Source organism: Salvelinus fontinalis, chromosome 7 (assembly GCF_029448725.1).
Source record: "Salvelinus fontinalis isolate EN_2023a chromosome 7, ASM2944872v1, whole genome shotgun sequence".
Taxonomy (NCBI): Eukaryota; Metazoa; Chordata; class Actinopteri; order Salmoniformes; family Salmonidae; genus Salvelinus; species Salvelinus fontinalis.
The window spans coordinates 21,545,919-21,561,122 of record NC_074671.1 but is presented as its reverse complement, the minus strand read 5'-3'; the positions used below and the strand labels follow the sequence as shown (position 1 = coordinate 21,561,122).

General features: G+C 38.8%; 1 protein-coding gene across 5 annotated transcripts in view; it reads right to left on the bottom strand.

The window, feature by feature from the left end:
* The window catches only part of LOC129859201 (lethal(3)malignant brain tumor-like protein 4), a 131,871-nt gene extending 117,239 nt beyond the window's left edge, over positions 1-14,632 (bottom strand). For all 5 annotated transcript variants that reach the window (XM_055928663.1, XM_055928664.1, XM_055928665.1 and 2 more), the window contains exons 1-2: positions 14,525-14,632; positions 6,497-6,604 (exon numbers count right to left, since the gene is read on the bottom strand). The gene's annotated coding sequence lies outside the window, so the exon portion shown is untranslated. The remainder of the gene's footprint in view (positions 1-6,496; positions 6,605-14,524) is intronic.
* Positions 14,633-15,204: the final 572 nt, after the last annotated feature.

The window sequence follows — 15,204 nt, the reverse complement described above, 5'->3', positions numbered from 1 at the left end:
TTTAGGTCTTAAATGTACTTGAATTGTTCACTGGGCGCATACGCAGCTTGGCTGTCTGTTGTAAGAGACAAAGTGAAATGGTTTTTCTCAAGGCCTAGTACAGTAACAACCCCATGATTACTGTATAAAGAGGAAATTAATGCATCTCTTTCTGCAGTATATGATGTAAATTCGATTGAGTTCCTGGTAAGAGATAAGGACTGCTTCCCATGAAAGTCAAATTAAGTGAGAGTTGGGTCTGTGGCGGAGGAGGCGGCCGCAGCTGGAGGGGCCCGGATTTCCCAGAAGGCAGTGGAAAGCAGCAACTGTTTGCCTTCCAATGCAGATTAATCGATTGTACTGTAGCTGCCCGGAAACAAACTGGATTCACTGCACTCTGACTCTTGTATATTAATTACTGTATACAATAGTACACTCTTAAATAGGGTTTTGAATGGATTTACAGTGAGTGTACAAAACATTAAGGACACCTGCTCTTTCCATGACAGACTGACCAGTTGAATCCAGGTGAAAGCTATGATCCCTTATTGATATCACTTGTTAAATCCACTTCAAATCAGTGTAGATGAAGGGGAGGAGACAGGTTAAAGAAGGATTTTTTTAGCCTTGAGACAATTGAGACATGGATTGTATATGTGTGCCATTCAGAGGGGGAATGGGCACGACACAAGATTTAAGTGCCTTTGAACAGGGTATGGTAGTAGCTGCCAGGCGCACCAGCTTAACTGTGTCAAGAACTGCAACGCTGCTGGGGTTTTCATACTCAACAGTTTCCCATGTGTACCAAGAATGGTCCACGACCCAAAGGACATCCGGGCAACTTGACACAACTGTGGGAAGTATTGGAGTCAACATGGGTCAGCATCCCTGTGAAACGCTTTCGACACCTTGTAGAGTCCATGTCCGAACAAATTGAGGCTGTTCTGAGGGCAAAAGGGGGTCAACTCAATATTAGGAAAGTGCTGTTAATGTTTTGTGCACTCAGTGTATATGGCTTGCAGTTGCTTTGACAAAAAAATTGTTGCTCTCTGGCCTTGTTGCAATGTGTCATGGGTGTCCATTTTCGTCTGGCGCTAAGGAGGCGCAAACGCCAGACACATGTTAGTTTTCAATTTCATTAAAATTGTTAGGGCATTTTCCAGCCCTAACACCAGGTTCTGCAATTTACCTGTCTAACATCAGAGTGCATGAGACAGTTTAAGACCAACAAAAAGCAGGTCTTAAAAGGTAATGCAGTTTATGCATTTTTATGCATTTCAAAATGAATTTTGAGAGTGGAAGCACAGTCTATTCAGCCATGACGGACAGTGACCATGGGAAGAGAAATACCTTTTCTGCTGATGAATCTCGTATTTAGAAACATTTTTATTTAATTTTTTTTAATGGAGGGGGGGGGGTCCCCCCATTTAAAGCATAACCTACCCACCCATTAATCAAGGCTGGTCTAGCAGCATCACATAGGTGTCTTTTTTTCCTGGCCATTAGCCAAAAGAAGCCTTAAATAAAGGGGTTTTAAATGATCTACTGAGAGTGCTTTGTAATATTTTAGGTTTTGCCCTCACACTTTTTCACTATTCACATACCTGCATTTTGCTATCCGTACCCATTTTCAAGGAGCACCCCTCGTCCGATTACCAAAAATACACTCCACCAAACTACGCAGTTCTTCTATAATGCTATATCAACCGCAATTGTTTTTATGAATCTTCTTCGCACATATGCAACGATACAATTGACAAGAGCCTAGTATTTTGTATAGACGTGTGAATGTTATGCGTAAAGGCATTTTAGGCTTATGTGTGCACACAGTGCCATGTAACTAGAGAAGAGATTTATGATATCATGCTTCTGATCCAATCCTATTTAGAAATATTGTTGTAGGTTAAAAAAACAACAAAAAAACATTTAATTTGATTAAAAACCAAACTTATTAGAAAGACTCACCATCCATTGGTTTATGCTGAGAAAGTGCATGGCTGAATGCAATGGAATTTCGTCTGTTGTTTCTGGAGAAGTGCCAGTATGATCTTATAAGATGGTTCCATGATGTTTATAGAGCATTACATTTCCGAGCAGTAAAAGGGTGAGTTGGCATTCCCCCTTTGTCTTTATATTGGATCTTTATCAAGCTCATGTGAAAGGTTTGGATGTGCGTAAAACCATCCATAGAGTAAGTTACCTTTTCTGTATTATACGCCCATGGGAAACAATTATGGTGCCTGTAACTGTAGACCGCATATTTAAAACAAGTCGTTGTTTCATTAAACAAGTCGTTGTTTCATTTTTTTATTCAAATTTGATTAGAACTGCAGCTTTTACCCCAAAGCCACAAGACTGCTAAATAGCTAAATCAAATGGCTACCCGGACTACCCGCATAGACCCTTTTTTTCACTAACTCTCTTGCACAGACTATGCACACACACTGGACTGTACCCACACACTCCCACATACTTATGTAACAGGTGTAAAATATACTTTATGTATTTCACCGATAATCCCTCATATATATTTTAATGTATTATTTTAAAAGTTATTTTGAGATGTATTACACTACTTTCAAGAGTGAATTATTCGATTGTATTTATTCTAAATTGTGTTAATGCTGTGATGTCATCAACGGGAGCCATGCTTTTTCTCCTCAGTTTGCTCAGAGCGTGAACAGGAGAGGTATGTGTTATGTATGCTCTGGTCTTTTGAATGTACATGTTCGCAAATGTTCACAAATGCACAAGAAATGACAAGGAAAAGTTATATCGTCACTGATTTAGTGTTGCATTACTGTTTATAGGAATATACATTAAAGGTGAATGGGAATAATGTTCGAGTGCAACTTTGCAATGCTAGCCCAGCTACTGTTAGCTTTGTTGTAGGGGAGAGTCTCTTTCAGGTGCAGACAGGATGAGTTTTCTGATGATTTTCTTACGGGTATTCGGCACTGTCTTTTGTCAGGCAAATATACTTGTATGGGAGTCCAGACGGCAGCATTAACTTTTGCATTGTATTTGTACCCATTCCATGCAGGTATGTTGTGAAATGTGACGATTTTGTATTTCATGTTTAATGTGCCTAGTTACCTGTTATTCATTTTGTTACCTGTCCGGTCATTTAAAAAATGGTGTTGTTGGTTCATTAGTATGCCTCAGGTATAATGGTACAATAGTATACTCTCTAAGAAATATTGAGCACTTATTAGCAGATTATTAGTGTACAAGATTTATAAAATGAAATGAGCATTTTCTTGTTGATGCTTTTACTCCTGGGTGTGCTCAGAGCGTGATGAGGAGAGGCAAATATACTTGTATGGGAGTCCAGATGGCAGCATTAACTTTTGCCTTGTATTTGTACCCATTCCATGCAGTCATTAAAAGAGAGACAACTGGCAGAATTGTGTCCAGAGCCTTATCTTCCATCTACACCTTACCAGAACACAATGCAGAAAGGTACCGGTACAGAGCAGGTTACACTTACATTACACTGACAACCCAACACACACACACATACCTTCACACTCACCCCATGCACTGCTGCTTGTCACTTTACCCCTACCTATATGTACAGTACATACAGTGCATTCGGAAACTAATCAGACCCCTCAACTTTTTCCACATTTTGTTAAGTTACAGCCTTATTCGAAAATGTATTCAATAGTCCCCCCCCCTCATCAATCTACACACAATACCCCATAATAGCAAAGCAAAAATGTTTGCTAATTAATTTTTTTTAAAGTAAACTGCCTGTTACTTAGGCCCAGAAGTTAGGCTATGCATATAATTGGTAGATTTTGATAGAAAACACTCTAAAACTGTTCAAATAATGTCTGTGAGTATAACAGAACTAATATGGCAGGCGAAACCCCGAGGACAAACCATCCAGGGGGGGGGGGGGGGGGGGGAATTTGAGGTCATAGGATTTTCCAATTGTTTTCTTTGGGATACCCTTATTATTGGGAACCTGGTTGCAGTTCCTATGGCTTCCACTAGATGTCAACAGTCTTTAGAAATTGTTCAATGTTTTTCTTTTGAGAAAGGAAGAGGTAGTCCTATTCATTGTAAATATCACTCCAGGTGGGCTCTACTGTTTTGGTGCACTGGAGTGCGCTTCACGTTGTTTTTATCCGGTATTAGAAACAGTTTATTCCGTCTTAAATTTAATCGATTATTTACGTTTTAGGGTACCTGGGGTTGGATTAGGAACATTGTTTGAAATGTTTGGACCAAGTTTACAGGTAACTTATTCGATTCTTTGTAGGCATGTTGAAACCGGTGTATTTCTGAATCAAACTCGCCAAATAAATGGACATTTTTGGGACATAAAGAAGGACATTATCGAACTAAAGGACCATTTGTGATGTTTCTGGGACATTTCGGAGTGCCAACAGAAGATGATCTTCAAAGGTAAGGCATTAATCATATCGCTATTTCTGACTTTTGTGGCGCACCTGCCTGGTTGAAATATGATTTTCATGTGTTTGTATGCAGGGCGCTGTCCTCAGATAATCGCATGGTTTGCTTTCGCCGTAAAGCCTTTTTGAAATCGGACACAGCGGCTTGATTAACATTTTACATTTTACATTTTAGTCATTTAGCAGACGCTCTTATCCAGAGCGACTTACAGTAGAGTGCATACATTTTATTACATTTTTACATACTGAGACAAGGATATCCCTACCGGCCAAACCCTCCCTAACCCGGACGACGCTATGTCAATTGTGCGTCGCCCCACGGACCTCCCGGTTGCGGCCGGCTGCGACAGAGCCTGGGCGCGAACCCAGCCCAGCCTGGGCGCGAACCCAGAGACTCTGGTGGCGCAGCTAGCCCTAGACCACTGCCCCACCCGGGAGATTAACAAGAAGTTAAGCTTTATTTTGATGTATAACACATATTTTCAAGAATGTTAAATATTAGAATTTGGTATTTTTGAATTTCACGCTCTGCAATTTCACCGGATGTTGGACAGGTGGGACGCTACCGTGTGTAACCGAAGATAAATACCACGGGTGGGCACAGAATACCAACTGGGATAGATTCCGAGGTAAATGTGGCTTACCAGTGAACAACCAGGGGTTCATCCTTAACACGGTGTCTCAGAAGTTTCTGTCCATGACTGATGCAACCCGAAAAATAGTTAATGAGCACTTGAGGTCATGAGAAAGTCTGAACATGGCCTGCTCTCCCTTATGTAAGGGATTTGGCACTTCCCCATGTTTACTACAGTATGTACTGTAGGCTATGTTTACTTGTCAGACTGCACAGTAGCCTAATAAACAAATGCAGGTAGCTTATATCTGCAAAATGCTTTAAATGTTTTATTGTATAAATGTAAAAGCATATACTGTACAGTATTTCATCAGCATCTTTTTGCTTTTGTTAATAAAATAATGATAAAAATACTCTTTCAAACACACACGGTCACGTTGTACAGCGCCATTATGGCTATTAGCAGGGCTATATTTGGGCCTTTATGGGCAGCGCACAATTGGCCCAGCATTTCTCTCCCTCTAAAAACAGAAATTCATGTTTTGGCCTTTACAAATATTATTTGGGCCTTTATTCAGATTACAATCGATCACCTTAATTTTTTTTTTTTTTTTAAATGTGCACATATTGTAAATGTAAATGTGCACATATTGTACAATCCAGGTGTGCAAAGCTCTTAGAGACTAAAAGCCAATTTATGCTTGAGACGAAAATGTGGTCAGAAGCGTTGTATGGAGGGTGTGACGCAATTGTGGAGCCTCCAGCAGCATGCAGAAGGCCAAATTGAGCTCTGTACTGCATCGCCGTGTGCTGCCCAAATTTTGTAACAATGCAGAGGGCTCCGTATAGCGCTGCATTGACATAATTGGTTGACAGTTGGTCCAGTATAAACACAAACTCACTTCCATGACAACTTTCTTCATAACAGCTCTGCTCAGCGAAGCGCAAGAAGTATTAATGCCCTGAATTCTGCATCGGAATGACCATGCAGAGCCTTTTACCAAGAAAGGCTCACAAATAACACATTTACATAAGTATTCACACCCTTGAGTCAATACTCGAGAATGTGAATACTTACGTAAATTTGTTATTTCTGCATTTCATTTTCAATAAATCTTTTAATATTTCAAAAAATACATGTTTTCACTTTGTCATTATGGGGTATTGTGTGTAGTTTGATGAGGGAAAAAAACAACTTAATCCATTTTAGAATAAGGCTGTATCGTAACAAAATGTGTAAAAAGTCAATGGGTCTGAATACTTTCTGAATGCACTGTATATCTGGGACTGAATGTAAGGTGGGTGAGATTTTTTTAAATATTTCATCAATTTTGAATTCAGGCTGTAACACAACATGTGGAATAAGTCAAGGGGTATGAATACTTTCTGAAGGCACTGTAACCACAAGATAACCGTGTATGACCCTGAAATGGACTCAAATCATCATTCTGATCATTGACCACTGGTACCCTGTTAAGTGAACTCTCTAGCGGTTCTGTGAACCTCCAAAGTGACTCACCGTTTGGTATGTGCACCCGCCCAGTCTTTCGGCCAATCAGGGACTCCTTCTCCGAGCTTCCATTCCAATCACATTCTTTGTCTTTACAGATCTATTAGAAGCCAGAGACTGAAACAAACAAAAACACATTGGTTCGGAATGATAGGCAAACATGCAATAGTCAATTAATGCAATGCATTTTATTTTGTTTCCACACCAATTCATGTAAACGTAACATATTCTAAAAAGTAGAAACAACTACTTGTGAGGCAAAGTCCTCTGCTATCTAACATTAACAGTGTCCCCAAAACGACCTAGAGATTTCATTTTATATATATTTTTTTGTTATCAATAAGGTTTGTTTATAAACTACAGCTTAAATAATGAGGATTTGATTGAATGGCTCCCATATTCTCCCTCTAAATGCCACTGCATTCCCAGGCAGTCAATAGAACCTTCCATATTAGATAGGGAGGGCCTATTATTAATTGGTGGAGTGATGGGAAGGTCTCCAGGAGGTGTGACAGAGAGAGGGGGAAGGGAGCTAGTACTTGAGGAGGCCTGAAGGTGAGTGTGAATGATCTGACTGCAGCCTCTCTGATTAACTGGGAGAGGGTGGCTGCCAAGGCTCTGGGCATGGGGTGTCGCTGCATGGCGTAACCCTCCCTTGCGGGACTACGTTGATCTAATTGTTTCAGTTGACAGTGAAAAAGCCACCAGGAGGTGTTTGATGTGTGTGTGCTGTACAGAAGAGAGCGGAGAAGACCAGGTTTGTGGGAGTAAAGAACTGAATCCTAAACTGCATGTGTGCATGTTAAGAATAGTAGGGCTAGCTCTTCATGTAAATATTGCATTGCACATCGAGTTTACATTTGAGGCATTTAGCAGAGGTTTCAGCCCACAGCATGTCCTTTGACCTTCAGTAAAGTGGTTGGCGACTGCGCAACCGTGTAAACAACATAGCCTTATTAAGCCTACCACAACACTAAAAGCTAAGCACAATTTATATTTTCCAGCCATCTCCACTGCTGTTATCCAAAGAGACAATTACACCCCAGCCCCAGGAGACCAGCTACAGCAACAGGCCTTTGTAATACAGCATGAACTGTGTACCTGACAGGAATTAATAAAGTTATCAACAGGCTCCAATTCCATAGAGATAATAGGATGGATGTTGCCACCTTGACCTGATGCCAGCGGGGGGGGGGGGGGGGGTTTATTAATGGGCGCTACCTAAAATAGATTCCATTTACATTGATGGCGTGATGCACTACTCCTGGGTATTGTTCATTGGTCACAAATGAGCTCTGTTACACAAACATGCATAAATCTAATAAAGATAATGGCAGCCCAGCGGCCAATACAATCATACATCATTCTCCAGACAGAAAGAGAGGTGTGAGAGAAAAATAGAGAGATCTAGATAGAGCGAAAAAAAAGAGCGAGCGGGATTTTAAAAAAGAGTGAGGGAGAAAAAGAGAGAGAGAGAGACCTCAGCAGGATATGTATAGGTGTATTTATATGCCCACTACATGCATTTACAGTAAAGGGAGCCATTACGTGTTACATTGAAAAATCTAACTGAAAGTGGTGGCCATTTTCATGCCTCCACAATGAATCAGTCCAAGACAGATCCATTATAAACCCGGCTCCTTTATGTCACTTCTGAATAACAAGAAACTGAAATATCTGACACACAGAGGCTAGTCTATTTTTGTTCACAATAACAGAGCTCGCTAAGAGCATCCAATAAACACTGCACAAAAACAGAATTCACATTATAATGGAGAGTCCACAAAAGTGTTCAGTGGATGGAAAATGGAAAAGAGAAAGATACCAGCAGGGACATTGAGGAAAATATGTTCCTGGTTATCTGATGCTTTCAGTGCATTCGTGGCAAAAGGAGGGAAGTGAATCGGTCCTTTCTCAAAGTTTTAAGGCTTGGTGTTTGTAGTCAGTACAAGCCTTTCAACCTACAGTTAAACTCTCCCTTTGTCTGTTGAGCAGCTTAGCTCAGTCTCTCTCTATGTGCGCTGACAATGAGGAGCAAAACAAATCACTGTTCAACTGCCCATGGGACAAAAGAAAGACCAATTGTAATCTCTGATGGCAGAGGCCCTGCCGTAGGCTGCCATACAGATAAAATATCTCTGAGACATCTATAATTGGTCTCCCTAAATTATTTGGGTTGCGACTCCTGCTGCAAGTGGATCCCCAATTATCTCCTGTGTCATCTGAGAATACACCCTGCGTCCGATAGTTGGGGATTCACAGAACGTTTATAGAACACTTATGGAATGCTTATTCTCGGTTCACTGGCACATTTGAATGCAGGCTGAAATAAATGTACAGGTATTATTAATCAATGCTGTCAAGTGTCAAATATAGCCTGGTAAATGCATACGGTCTGGAAAATAGAAAAGAAAAAGGGGAATTCATATCATCCTACTAGACACAATGTGGTGGCGTCAAACCCTTTTTCATACATTTACTGCTGGAGAATCATCTATTCCCTTTCCAAAATGTAATTACTACACAACAAATTTGAGATCAGAATTTTAGCACACAGTGTTAAATGTAGCACTTTCTTAGAAATGATATGTCACCCACCGAAACAGATTTAAACTAACACTTTTCAAAGTGTTCACAAACTAACACCCCTAGAGTGTTGGGCCTTAACACCATGAGTGTAGCAAATTCGGACTTAAATTAGGATTGTATTGAACAGGCAAAACATAAACTGTGTACGTGACCAATAAACTTTGATTTTATTTGATTTAGTGTTACAGTATTTTTGGGGGGTGTTGTAACATCACAGGTTGTAAAGCCTTATTTTAATATTTCCCAGCATGCCTTTCAAGTCAATGTGAGAGATACCAACCCATGACTGTGTTTGTTAGTGACAGAGATGCTTGTTGCATTCAATAACACTTCATCCTGAAGCTGTCCAAGTAGCTGCTAAAGTGAATATGTTTCAATTTAAAGTGAACCCTTTATGACCATATATTGTAAATTTCATAAGGTCTTTAATTATGAACTAGTTATCCTCAACATTGTGGTCTGAAAATCTTGGCTCATGGGCCATATCAGACCTGCAAGTCACAATAAGCTAGTTTGTGAAGTGATGAGTAATTCCTATCAGAATCCAGCAATAATTGGAATATTATAATCACCCCCAACCTGCATTCAGAATGACTGCTATGGTAAAGGACTTGACAAACAAGACTGCCTAAAGCATATAAACTGAAACAACCATCTCAGTAACGGGTGCAATAGGTCCAACCCCTTACAGGTTGGATTAGTTTAGAAATTGTATAAGATCAATTAATCAAACAACATGCATGCAGAAACATAGATATAAAAACAAACTATTCTAAAAATCTACCTGCAACAAAGCATTCTGGGAAAAATGATAGAGGCCCCTCCTAGGTCTTTTTCACTCAGAGAATTAACGAAAATAAACTAAACACAGTGGAGTAACAACACCACGCAGTGTTGATTCCACTGTGATTCAAATAACACTTAATTTATTCACCACAAATGGTGTCAATTTCAATCCCACTAGAATCAACACTCAGATATAACACTCACAGCACTTTTAATCTTAACACCGAGATTTTAACACTTGCAAATTTGCTGTGTATCTATTGCTTCTAAAGTTTTATTTATCCTATGCAAGGAAAAAATGTCTAAAGCTGTAGAAGAAGGCCAAAAGACACATTTAAAGACTAGCTTTATAGGCTTAAAACACATTTATCCTATGGCGCCAATCACTTCATCCTTAGTTTCTATTTGAGGACTTTCAGTAAACACAGTTGTTTTTGTCTACGACAGTGTACAAACACTGGAATGCATGAGGGCACTTTGGCTAAGGGTTTTTGGAGCTTTAGTATGCGGTATGCTCAGGGAATAGGGACCACCCACTCCCTCCTGAGTCTACACAGCATGAGGCTATACAAATTCGCACATTTTCCTGGACTTAGCAGATACCCGCGTCTCATTTGCTTCAACACAACAAAAGGAGAGAGCCTGGAGGCCATAGACAAACCGAGTCAACGAGTGTTATTGTGCCCTGGGTTTTCATTTTTCATAGAAACTGTCTCAAAGAAACCAAGCAAGCTGGGATCAAATTTGTTTTGATTTGATTGGGAACTACCTATGGAAAATGCCTGGCGAGTGATGAATAGCACAGCGACAAGTTGTGACAAAACGTGACAAACACAATGATTGGATGACTACAGGGTACGACTACAGGGTACGTCCTGTTTTATTCTGTTGCAAAGGGGAAAAAGAGATTTGTTCTTAATCTAAACAATGCTTCCAGACTGCATGCTGGTGGCACTCTCAATATACTCTAGTAAAATGGCTCCTGATTCAAAGTCAACGTAGGCTTGATCAATAGTCGGTCTCTGAGGCTGGTGAGAAAAATGTAACTGGCACACATTTACATTCTATTGAAACGGGAGACCTGCTGTTTCAAGACAATCTGCTTTGTCAATGCCATGAAGATATAAGCTTATAGCACACTAAGCACAGTATGAAATTGAGCAGTTAGGCTTAAATGTCCTTGGCATACAATGGCAACAAATGTCACCATGTTATCATATAGACTACATCAGAGTGCATTTATGAGGAGAATAAATATTATAGATGCAGAACTACACTCAAGACACACATTTGTCTCTCTCAGTGACATATACATAAGTATGTTCAAAATAATTATGCTGACACCCTTTTGTTCTGTACATGAAGGCCACATAATTTAACTTACTTGAATGTCAGTCCAGCCTTGGCACTGACTAAGCTACTCAATTCAACCTCAAATCAAAATAAATAGGTCCAGTATCTGATAACACATAGTATCCATGAATGAAGAATCCATTAAATGACTATGCATCATATACATTTTATCACCAGATTTCAATGACAATTCAGATCATCAAGATTTCATGACCTGAGGCAAGAGATGAATGGGATGGCAAAGTAGAAACTTCATGTCTACAGCATGTCTGTTGCGAGATTAAGTTGAGAAACTGATCTTGATCAATTGAAATGACTTAACAACATCTATTATTGTTTTGTATATTGGTAGATAACCAGAAAGCACATTTACAACTGCTTTGGAAAGTCAGTGCATTCTCTTTCAGTAATACTGTCAAAGAAAGATAAGAGTGTAATCCAAAACCAGAGAGACTTTTTCTATTTTAGGGCAATGCCTTCTCTATTTCAGTTGTGAATAACATTTGCAGATACGTACAGCATATATTGCTCAACCTGTTGCATAATCACATATTTAATGCAGGGATTTGACTGAAATTATACACTTCAGTCATTACTATTAATGACTGGTTTCTATAATTGAGGCTAAACGCACAATTGAAATCAACAGTGTTTTCCCCTATTGAGGTTGCAAGCACGTTGCTCAAAAATGGCTGTGTGCCCCAGATCTGTGATTGGCTTTCCTCCTATTGAAATCTAAAACAATGGCCAACTAGTGCTATGTCCCAAAAAATGGACATACACAAAGAATTACATCCATTCAATATCGTTTTTAACAAACACAATAAAACTACAACTATAAACCTAAACAGAGGCGGTCACTGACATGTTTTGTGAAGGGAAAGAGCCAAGCCAATACCGCAGTACTGAAGTATTTAAGTTAACAGGATAGTCTACGTGACAGAAACCTCTGTAATACTTAACTGTGTGTATAGTACAGTGCCATGAGAGCAAATGATGCAGGAAAACAAATGGCTGGATGTTCATTAACACATTATTCAAGCTGAAACATTAGATGACAAAAAAAACCTAGGCTTGCATTACAAGTCTTACAATTAAGTGTTATAGCATTGTTTATATGCTTTACAGTCAGTAAGAAATGTCTCTTACCCAGACAGTAGGCTACACAACCTGCAAGACAACTTTAAAGAGGAAAATACTTGATTTATGATATAAAGTGTTCATGTAAGTAAATAAAATGTGCTCTCAGCCTCCAAAAAAGCCCTTGATCCATCAGCAAGAAGCATTTTCCCATCAGAAAGGAGAAAGTGTTCCCTTCACTCAAATCACACGAGAAGTGCACATCAAAGTTCAAGTTCAATACCATTTCAACAGATTAGGAAAAATATCATTTTTCAGTTCATTTTTCAGTTCTACAACATAAATCTAATCATAAATGTAATATGACATACCATCTTAGCTTGACAGCAGAAGAAAAATGCAAAAAACTAAGGGATGACTTCACAAAGCCTGTGCAATATTCTCTAGAGATCTTGAAGTCACAACGTAAGTTAGGATACGGTTCCACATGTTGTCACATAAGATTTACATTTACTAACACACCAGAGACAAAAGTCACAGTTTATGTGATTTGTTATTGTTGAATAGTTCTTCCACGGATACACATTAGCTGAATCATGGATTCTCAAGCCAAAACAATTTATTCATGTTTAATCTGTGTGTGCTATAACAGGAAGTGTTGTGTGGCAGCAATAGAGCCGCGTGGAAAGCAGGAAGCAGATGAACAACTTCCCGACACTGACATCAAAATAAACACCACAACGATCTATCCTTTGATGTGTCTTTCTGACAATCACTCAGCAAGACACAAAATCACTCACCTTCAAAGTGAATGTAAATGATGAAGTATTGAATGGGAATGCCTGCCTAAAGAATAAAAAGTGGACGAGTGCATGACGTTGTGATGCTATAGGATATACTAGACATAACCCACTGGGCACACACTGGTTGAATCAAAGTTGTTTCTACATCATTTCATTGAAATGAAGTTGACTTCTGTTCCCAGTGGGAAGGGTTTATTCTCTCAGAAATTACAGCAAACAGAATAATGCAGAGGCTATTCCTTAAAACACTAATGAGTAGTGTTTTAGTGAGTAATAATAATTGAATGACTAGAGAACTAAAGGAAAAACTATATTTGAAAAAGCAACAAAACATAAATCGAGGTGTCTACTGCTATGTTTCAGGCTTATATATTCTTATTTTGTTACTTTAGTGACTGTTTGTTTGCCTGTGGTAACATTTTAATGCATAACATTAAAGAAATAAGCACTTACATCATTCTTAACTCAACCGGTGTATATCATTCCCAATGTACCTATTTTTTCTTCAGTTTTCAGGTGAAATTATAAGTGTGCATCCAAACATTTCATTTGAATAGGATAAGGGGTTGACAATTATTAGTTGGGTTGAATGAAGATCATTATTGTTAGAATAAGGAAACTAACCTTAATCTCGGGAATGAGATATTATTTTATATGCACTTTCTGGATAAATTGCAGGAATTAAACAAACAACGGTTGATGTTACAGTGTAATTGAAAAAAAAAAAATTTAGGCCCAATGTTTTACAAACAAAACATGACAAACCTTAAACCTGGTTGGTTCAAATAATCAGAAAATGTAGCTGTTGTTCAACAAAATGTAGAGGTAATTTAAATATCAGGGCCAAACAACTATATAAAACTGACACTCCACCCAACTAGAAAACAACCTGGATGAGAAGATAGCCCTGAAGTCAAGGAAATAAAAACAACGTAGCAAAGCTTCATTAATAACTTTTTACAATTGTAACTAGTCTCCTCGCACAAAGACATTTGTAACTCATCACGATGACACATTGTTACCTACAAAAAATCCTAACGTGGAGGGTTAAGACGAAACATTTCCGAGAAAAATTATAGTTTCACTTAGCTTGACTGCCTTGCTGCGCATTGTTTAGCCTACACTATCGTGTCACATGTTTGGAAAACGTTACAGCAACAAATTGACGAATACATAGACAGTTATTTTACCTAATTTAGTGGGTCAGTAGTTGAGGGAAGGGGCATTTTATATGTTCGCTAGTTTAACAGGAGAAAACATGAGAGATTAGAGCGAGGATAGTCATCTCAACGCATCTGAACACGATGGCAAAACCCGACACGCTATTCGAATTGTTTTCGTCCCACATATTGGAGCACCCCTATAGTGTGTGCTTGATCATCTTTTAAAAACAAAGTGCAGTTGTATGAAATGTTGAAGTCCTTACCCACACGGCTGTCGTTTTGCCCCTCAATGTTGTGACAGGCACTGGTGACAGGAGAAATAATGTTCTCTTGCTGCGGTTGTGCGCATGCTCTCGAACAGCCCTCTACTGGAAGAGTCAAAACGAAATATTAGATTGTGATCGAACAGGTGTGAAATATCGTGTCAGGGAACACGATATATGTATATATTTTTAAAAGGTACAATACAAAAAAAAGAGTAAAAGGGATTGTATAAAATGTACATACTTTCTTACTGTAAATATAATTCTCCAAGAAAATATTAAAAGACTAAGCAGTTGACCTTTCCTTATCAAGTCACCTTCACCAAATGACCTATTTTCAAGTTTGTGTAGGCTACTTACTGTGCTGTTATTAAAATAATCTAATGCAGCTGTGTTTGATTTTATAACAGTTTTATTGATAGAGAGTTAAATGAAATGTAGCCTATGTCATATAATATGATTGTATAGCCTATATGATGCATACTGTATGTGCTAATCTATAAAAACGGTGTTATGGGGTCAATTCAATTGACAATGTAATCTAATTTAATTACATGCAATCATGAAATTTAACACATTTTGGCACACATCTCTATAACTAGAGTGGCCTATATCCCACGTTACACCAGAGTTACAATAGAATAGACACCAGAGTTAGAATAGACACCAGAGTTAGAATA